The 9,781-nt window shown below is 34.9% G+C and overlaps 2 non-coding genes and 1 pseudogene across 2 annotated transcripts; all 3 read left to right on the forward strand.

The window, feature by feature from the left end:
* Positions 1–3,224: 3,224 nt before the first annotated feature.
* On the forward strand, positions 3,225–5,218 carry LOC117149339. Its single transcript, XR_004460222.1, has one exon. It is a non-coding gene; the product is annotated as a small subunit ribosomal RNA (ribosomal RNA).
* A 686-nt stretch (positions 5,219–5,904) lies between these two features.
* On the forward strand, positions 5,905–6,083 carry LOC117149338. The gene has a single exon (XR_004460221.1). It is a non-coding gene; the product is annotated as a 5.8S ribosomal RNA (ribosomal RNA).
* Positions 6,084–6,477: 394 nt separating this feature from the next.
* Positions 6,478–9,781, forward strand: LOC117149337 (annotated as a pseudogene; the record flags this gene model as incomplete).

Raw genomic sequence — 9,781 nt, forward strand, 5'->3', positions numbered from 1 at the left:
AAATTAAATAATATACATATGAAAATGATTAATTATTATATGTATAAGGGAAAAAATGCTGAAATATTCCCATATTATCTTAGTATTATAGAGGAAAGACCGTTGCCGACCTCTGATATTGTTCAAAACTTATGTATATGATTTTGGCAATTATATGAGTAAATTAAATAATATACATATAAAATGATTAAATATTATATGTATAAATGTATAAAGGAAAAAATGATGAAATATTCCACATTATCTTAGTATTAGAGGAAAGACCGTTGCTGACCTCTGATATTGTTCAAAACTTATGTATTTATATGATTTTGGCAATAATATGAGTAAATTAAATAATATACATATGAAAATGATTAATTATTATATGTATAAATGTATAAGGGAAAAAATGCTGAAAATATTCCCATATTATCTTAGTATTATAGAGGAAAGACCGTTGCTGACCTCTGATATTGTTCAAAACTTATGTATTTATATGATTTTGGCAATTATATGAGTAAATTAAATAATATACATATGAAAATTATTAATTATTATATGTATAGGGAAAAAATGCTGAAATATTCCCACATTCTCTTAGTATTATAGAGAAAAGCCATTATAGTGAGAGGGTATAGTAGTGTAAACGACCGGAATTACGACAGAGGGTTCAAAAACTACTATAGGTAGGCAGTGGTTGCCGACCTCTCATATTGTTCAAAACTTATGTATTCATATGATTTTGGCAATTATATGAGTAAATTAAATAATATACATATGAAAATTATTAATTATTATATGTATAGGGGAAAAAATGCTGAAATATTCCCACATTCTCTTAGTATTATAGAGAAAAGCCATTATAGTGAGAGGGTATAGTAGTGTAAACGACCGGAATTACGACAGAGGGTTCAAAAACTACTATAGGTAGGCAGTGGTTGCCGACCTCTCATATTGTTCAAAACTTATGTATTCATATGATTTTGGCAATTATATGAGTAAATTAAATAATATACATATGAAAATTATTAATTATTATATGTATAAGGGAAAAAATGCTGAAAATATCCCACATTCTCTTAGTATTATAGAGAAAAGCCATTATAGTGAGAGGGTATAGTAGTGTAAACGACCGGAATTACGACAGAGGGTTCAAAAACTACTATAGGTAGGCAGTGGTTGCCGACCTCTCATATTGTTCAAAACTTATGTATTCATATGATTTTGGCAATATATGAGTAAATTAAATAATATACATATGAAAATTATTAATTATTATATGTATAAGGGAAAAAATGCTGAAAATATCCCACATTCTCTTAGTATTATAGAGAAAAGCCATTATAGTGAGAGGGTATAGTAGTGTAAACGACCGGAATTACGACAGAGGGTTCAAAAACTACTATAGGTAGGCAGTGGTTGCCGACCTCATATTGTTCAAAACTTATGTATTCATATGATTTTTGGCAATAATATGAGTAAATTAAATAATATACATATGAAAATGATTAATTATTATATGTATAAGGGAAAAAATGCTGAAAATATCCCACATTCTCAGTATTATAGAGAAAAGCCATTATAGTGAGAGGGTATAGTAGTGTAACGACCGGAATTACGACAGAGGGTTCAAAAACTACTATAGGTAGGCAGTGGTTGCCGACCTCTCATATTGTTCAAAACTTATGTATTCATATGATTTTGGCAATAATATGAGTAAATTAAATAATATACATATGAAAATGATTAATTATTATATGTATAAGGGAAAAAATGCTGAAAATATCCCACATTCTCTTAGTATTATAGAGAAAAGCCATTATAGTGAGAGGGTATAGTAGTGTAAACGACCGGAATTACGACAGAGGGTTCAAAAACTACTATAGGTAGGCAGTGGTTGCCGACCTCTCATATTGTTCAAAACTTATGTATTCATATGATTTTGGCAATAATATGAGTAAATTAAATAATATACATATGAAAATGATTAATTATTATATGTATAAGGGAAAAAATGCTGAAAATATCCCACATTCTCTTAGTATTATAGAGAAAAGCCATTATAGTGAGAGGGTATAGTAGTGTAAACGACCGGAATTACGACAGAGGGTTCAAAAACTACTATAGGTAGGCAGTGGTTGCCGACCTCTCATATTGTTCAAAACTTATGTATTCATATGATTTTGGCAATAATATGAGTAAATTAAATAATATACATATGAAAATGATTAATTATTATATGTATAAGGGAAAAATAATCATATTATATATGAATAATGGAAAAAAATGAAATGTTCCTATAATCTCTTAATATATAAGAGAATAGCCCGTATGTTGGGTGGCAAACGGAATTGAAAATACCCGCTTTGAGGACAGCGGGTTCAAAAACTACTATAGGTAGGCAGTGGTTGCCGACCTCCCGCATTATTCGAAATATTTATTTCGGATTATGTTTATATTGGTTACATACAATAAAGTATATTATTATCCGTACAAATTTGTTTCTCAGTTCTATAGAACACGGGACTTGGCTCCGCGGATAATAGGAATATACGCTTTATAGATAATATCGTTGAAAAAAGTCAAGTTTCTATTATATATAGAATAACAAATCGTTTCCATATATTATCGTTAATTTTTGGAGGCAGGCAAATATTAATTTATTACCTGCCGTATAGTTGGATTATTATATCGTTACGGTATAATACAAATGGATTCTTATGAAGAAATATAAAATTATATATTAAATGTGGAAATATTATCATATGCGCTTGGTTTTATGTTATATATTACCAGAGATATATATGAAAAGAGATAAATTTTAAATTTATCTTCAAAATGCAAATGATTTAACTTAATATTTATATTGGTTAAACAAAAATTGTACATGTGTGGATACAATAATTATGTATGTTGGAAATAAAATGATATTTTATAATGAAATATGTATGTATAAAAAGATAAAATTATAGAAATATATATATTACAATAATTAGATGAAATTCTTGTTATATTGGTAAAACAAGTATAAATTAAAAAAAAATATGGATACGAATGCTATATAAAATGGCCGTAATCGAATGGATTTTTTACTTATATATTTAAAATTTTACCCAAAGGCGAAATATTGAATTTTATTCAATATAATAAAAATCATGGAATTATATAAATCTATATATCTATATATCTATTATATTGCTTATTTCGATTCAAAATATATGAATGGAATATGAAAAAACATTATTCTGGTTGATCCTGCCAGTAGTTATATGCTTGTCTCAAAGATTAAGCCATGCATGTCTAAGTACACACGAATTAAAAGTGAAACCGCAAAAGGCTCATTATATCAGTTATGGTTCCTTAGATCGTTAACAGTTACTTGGATAACTGTGGTAATTCTAGAGCTAATACATGCAATTAAAACATGAACCTTATGGGACATGTGCTTTTATTAGGCTAAAACCAAGCGATCGCAAGATCGTTATATTGGTTGAACTCTAGATAACATGCAGATCGTATGGTCTTGTACCGACGACAGATCTTTCAAATGTCTGCCCTATCAACTTTTGATGGTAGTATCTAGGACTACCATGGTTGCAACGGGTAACGGGGAATCAGGGTTCGATTCCGGAGAGGGAGCCTGAGAAACGGCTACCACATCTAAGGAAGGCAGCAGGCGCGTAAATTACCCACTCCCAGCTCGGGGAGGTAGTGACGAAAAATAACAATACAGGACTCATATCCGAGGCCCTGTAATTGGAATGAGTACACTTTAAATCCTTTAACAAGGACCAATTGGAGGGCAAGTCTGGTGCCAGCAGCCGCGGTAATTCCAGCTCCAATAGCGTATATTAAAGTTGTTGCGGTTAAAACGTTCGTAGTTGAACTTGTGCTTCATACGGGTAGTACAACTTACAATTGTGGTTAGTACTATACCTTTATGTATGTAAGCGTATTACCGGTGGAGTTCTTATATGTGATTAAATACTTGTATTTTTTCATATGTTCCTCCTATTTAAAAACCTGCACTAGTGCTCTTAAACGAGTGTTATTGTGGGCCGGTACTATTACTTTGAACAAATTAGAGTGCTTAAAGCAGGCTTCAAATGCCTGAATATTCTGTGCATGGGATAATGAAATAAGACCTCTGTTCTGCTTTCATTGGTTTTCAGATCAAGAGGTAATGATTAATAGAAGCAGTTTGGGGGCATTAGTATTACGACGCGAGAGGTGAAATTCTTGGACCGTCGTAAGACTAACTTAAGCGAAAGCATTTGCCAAAGATGTTTTCATTAATCAAGAACGAAAGTTAGAGGTTCGAAGGCGATCAGATACCGCCCTAGTTCTAACCATAAACGATGCCAGCTAGCAATTGGGTGTAGCTACTTTTATGGCTCTCTCAGTCGCTTCCCGGGAAACCAAAGCTTTTGGGCTCCGGGGGAAGTATGGTTGCAAAGCTGAAACTTAAAGGAATTGACGGAAGGGCACCACCAGGAGTGGAGCCTGCGGCTTAATTTGACTCAACACGGGAAAACTTACCAGGTCCGAACATAAGTGTGTAAGACAGATTGATAGCTCTTTCTCGAATCTATGGGTGGTGGTGCATGGCCGTTCTTAGTTCGTGGAGTGATTTGTCTGGTTAATTCCGATAACGAACGAGACTCAAATATATTAAATAGATATCTTCAGGATTATGGTGCTGAAGCTTATGTAGCCTTCATTCATGGTGGCAGTAAAATGTTTATTGTGTTTGAATGTGTTTATGTAAGTGGAGCCGTACCTGTTGGTTTGTCCCATTATAAGGACACTAGCTTCTTAAATGGACAAATTGCGTCTAGCAATAATGAGATTGAGCAATAACAGGTCTGTGATGCCCTTAGATGTCCTGGGCTGCACGCGCGCTACAATGAAAGTATCAACGTGTATTTCCTAGACGAGAGGTCCGGGTAAACCGCTGAACCACTTTCATGCTTGGGATTGTGAACTGAAACTGTTCACATGAACTTGGAATTCCCAGTAAGTGTGAGTCATTAACTCGCATTGATTACGTCCCTGCCCTTTGTACACACCGCCCGTCGCTACTACCGATTGAATTATTTAGTGAGGTCTCCGGACGTGATCACTGTGACGCCTTGCGTGTTACGGTTGTTTCGCAAAAGTTGACCGAACTTGATTATTTAGAGGAAGTAAAAGTCGTAACAAGGTTTCCGTAGGTGAACCTGCGGAAGGATCATTATTGTATAATATCCTTATCGTTAATAAACATTTGTTATAATACAAATAAATACAATTTACCAAAATAAAAATATTACAAAATGATTCCACGGAATCAAAAGTTAAAGTCAAAATAAAATGAAGATGGCTTTTATTTTATATGTGGGGCTTGGCAACCTCATAAAAAGACTTTAACATTATTAATGTTGTTGTGCGTATTTGTGGCAGTACCTACTACAACAATGGCGTTTCCTATAAAAACAAATTCTCGAAAATGGAAATCGAAGAAACTGAACAAAATTTGAAAGTAGAAGTCGAATTAAAATTAAAATAATTTTGAATGTGGTATTCAAAATAAGTGTGTGTGTATATGGACCATAATATACACGCGTTGCGAATATGTATTGTTCATCTATGTTATGAGCATACGTTGGCTAATGCAACAACCTAAAATATACAATGTTTGTACCTGTCATCCATCAGGTTAATGTTTTATATAAATTTTGCAGTATGTGTCACCCAAAATAGCAAACCATAACCAGATTTTTATGATACATAATGCTTATATGAAACTAAGACATATCGCAACATTTATTTTTAGGTATAAAAATAAATTTATTGAAGGAATTGATATATGCCAGTAAAATGGTGTATTTTTAATTTCTTTCAATAAAAACAATATTGATATTATATAAAAATGAATTATAAAACTCTAAGCGGTGGATCACTCGGCTCATGGGTCGATGAAGAACGCAGCAAACTGTGCGTCATCGTGTGAACTGCAGGACACATGAACATCGACATTTTGAACGCATATCGCAGTCCATGCTGTTATGTACTTTAATTAATTTTATAGTGCTGCTTGGACTACATATGGTTGAGGGTTGTAAGACTATGCTAATTAAGTTGTTTATAAATTTTTTATAAGCATATGGTATATTTTGGATTAAATAATGATTTTATTCATAATATTAAAAAAGAAATGAAAAACATTATCTCACATTTGAATGTGAAAAACGAAGAGAAATATTTTCTTTTTCAATCAAATAATACTGAGAAATGTCTAGCATAAAAAATTGAAATATTTTTCATCTAGAATTGTCTCTTATTAATGATTCGGAAAAAGAAAAATCTTGGTTTTGTTATTATTCTTCGTTGGTTCGTTAAATGGATAAAAAATAACTTTGCTTACAAGAACTATTGGAACTATTTATAACGAATTTAATTGATTGTTTTATCATTTATATATAAAGAATTTATGGCAAAAAATAGTTATATATACAACCTCAACTCATATGGGACTACCCCCTGAATTTAAGCATATTAATTAGGGGAGGAAAAGAAACTAACAAGGATTTTCTTAGTAGCGGCGAGCGAAAAGAAAACAGTTCAGCACTAAGTCACTTTGTCTATATGGCAAATGTGAGATGCAGTGTATGGAGCGTCAATATTAGTATGAGAAATTAAATGATTTAAGTCCTTCTTAAATGAGGCCATTTACCCATAGAGGGTGCCAGGCCCGTATAACGTTAATGATTACTAGATGATGTTTCCAAAGAGTCGTGTTGCTTGATAGTGCAGCACTAAGTGGGTGGTAAACTCCATCTAAAACTAAATATAACCATGAGACCGATAGTAAACAAGTACCGTGAGGGAAAGTTGAAAAGAACTCTGAATAGAGAGTTAAACAGTACGTGAAACTGCTTAGAGGTTAAGCCCGATGAACCTGAATATCCGTTATGGAAAATTCATCATTAAAATTGTAATATTTAAATAATATTATTAAGAATAATGTGCATTTTTTCCATATAAGGACATTGTAATCTATTAGCATATCCCAAATTTATCATAAAATATAACTTATAGTTTATTCCAATTAAATTGCTTGCATTTTAACACAGAATAAATGTTATTAATTTGATAAAGTGCTGATAGATTTATATTATTACAGAGCGTTAATTTTTCGGAATTATATAATGGCATAATTATCATTGATTTTTGTGTTTATTATATGCTCTTGTATGATTAACAATGCGAAAGATTCAGGATACCTTCGGGACCCGTCTTGAAACACGGACCAAGGAGTCTAACATATGTGCAAGTTATTGGGATGTAAACCTAATAGCGTAATTAACTTGACTAATAATGGGATTAGTTTTTTAGCTATTTATAGCTAATTAACACAATCCCGGGGCGTTCTATATAGTTATGTATAATGTATATTTATATTATTTATGCCTCTAACTGGAACGTACCTTGAGCATATATGCTGTGACCCGAAAGATGGTGAACTATACTTGATCAGGTTGAAGTCAGGGGAAACCCTGATGGAAGACCGAAACAGTTCTGACGTGCAAATCGATTGTCAGAATTGAGTATAGGGGCGAAAGACCAATCGAACCATCTAGTAGCTGGTTCCTCCGAAGTTTCCCTCAGGATAGCTGGTGCATTTTAATATTATAAAATAATCTTATCTGGTAAAGCGAATGATTAGAGGCCTTAGGGTCGAAACGATCTTAACCTATTCTCAAACTTTAAATGGGTAAGAACCTTAACTTTCTTGATATGAAGTTCAAGGTTATGATATAATGTGCCCAGTGGGCCACTTTTGGTAAGCAGAACTGGCGCTGTGGGATGAACCAAACGTAATGTTACGGTGCCCAAATTAACAACTCATGCAGATACCATGAAAGGCGTTGGTTGCTTAAAACAGCAGGACGGTGATCATGGAAGTCGAAATCCGCTAAGGAGTGTGTAACAACTCACCTGCCGAAGCAACTAGCCCTTAAAATGGATGGCGCTTAAGTTGTATACCTATACATTACCGCTAAAGTAGATGATTTATATTACTTGTGATATAAATTTTGAAACTTTAGTGAGTAGGAAGGTACAATGGTATGCGTAGAAGTGTTTGGCGTAAGCCTGCATGGAGCTGCCATTGGTACAGATCTTGGTGGTAGTAGCAAATAATCGAATGAGACCTTGGAGGACTGAAGTGGAGAAGGGTTTCGTGTGAACAGTGGTTGATCACGAGTTAGTCGGTCCTAAGTTCAAGGCGAAAGCCGAAAATTTTCAAGTAAAACAAAAATGCCTAACTATATAAACAAAGCGAATATAATACACTTGAATAATTTTGAACGAAAGGGAATACGGTTCCAATTTCCGTAACCTGTTGAGTATCCGTTTGTTATTAAATATGGGCCTCGTGCTCATCCTGGCAACAGGAACGACCATAAAGAAGCCGTCGAGAGATATCGGAAGAGTTTTCTTTTCTGTTTTATAGCCGTACTACCATGGAAGTCTTTCGCAGAGAGATATGGTAGATGGGCTAGAAGAGCATGACATATACTGTTGTGTCGATATTTTCTCCTCGGACCTTGAAAATTTATGGTGGGGACACGCAAACTTCTCAACAGGCCGTACCAATATCCGCAGCTGGTCTCCAAGGTGAAGAGTCTCTAGTCGATAGAATAATGTAGGTAAGGGAAGTCGGCAAATTAGATCCGTAACTTCGGGATAAGGATTGGCTCTGAAGATTGAGATAGTCGGGCTTGATTGGGAAACAATAACATGGTTTATGTGCTCGTTCTGGGTAAATAGAGTTTCTAGCATTTATGTTAGTTACTTGTTCCCCGGATAGTTTAGTTACGTAGCCAATTGTGGAACTTTCTTGCTAAAATTTTTAAGAATACTATTTGGGTTAAACCAATTAGTTCTTATCAATTATAACGATTATCAATTAACAATCAATTCAGAACTGGCACGGACTTGGGGAATCCGACTGTCTAATTAAAACAAAAGCATTGTGATGGCCCTAGCGGGTGTTGACACAATGTGATTTCTGCCCAGTGCTCTGAATGTCAAAGTGAAGAAATTCAAGTAAGCGCGGGTCAACGGCGGGAGTAACTATGACTCTCTTAAGGTAGCCAAATGCCTCGTCATCTAATTAGTGACGCGCATGAATGGATTAACGACGGACGTGTTTTCGTTGCGCTCGTGTACAGATTGCGAATAACTAAGTTTTCTTGTTGGAAAGTAATTAAATCGGTGATTTAGTGCTCCGCGGAAGTCGAGTGAAAATTGTCGAGTGTTAAAAACAAGCGGTTTGGAAATTATTAACAATAAACTATTGGAAATTTTCCACTCCGCACGTGCTGCGAGGCGAGCTTACGAGTAAGTTTTTCGAGTAAGCTTTTTGAGCAGCTGTCAAAAAGCTTATTGGTGGCAGTCACTGCTAGGGTTTGTGTCTAGGGACAGTTTAGTGCTACCAGACGCTACCGATAGGTGGAGCTCTAGAGCATCTACCTTTTGTCAGTGAGCAAACGAGCATACGGTTGCTGGCGTCGACGGTAGGAGGAGCCACCATCGGAGTTATGCCGACCGAGAGCGACAGCAGCGCGTGCCTTGAGCGGATGTAGTGCCTCGAGGAAATCCAGACGAGGCAGGCGCAGAAGCCATCTGGCCTCTAAGAGCTCGGCGCCGACGCAGGCGAAATTGGTTGCCCTGGCGTCGAATGGAGTGCCAGAACCCGTTGGTGTACTTGAGGAGGCGTTTTCGTCGCTGGAGGACGCCCGGGCGGCTACGG

Source organism: Drosophila mauritiana, unplaced genomic scaffold, assembly GCF_004382145.1.
Source record: "Drosophila mauritiana strain mau12 unplaced genomic scaffold, ASM438214v1 U_199, whole genome shotgun sequence".
Lineage (NCBI taxonomy): Eukaryota > Metazoa > Arthropoda > Insecta > Diptera > Drosophilidae > Drosophila > Drosophila mauritiana.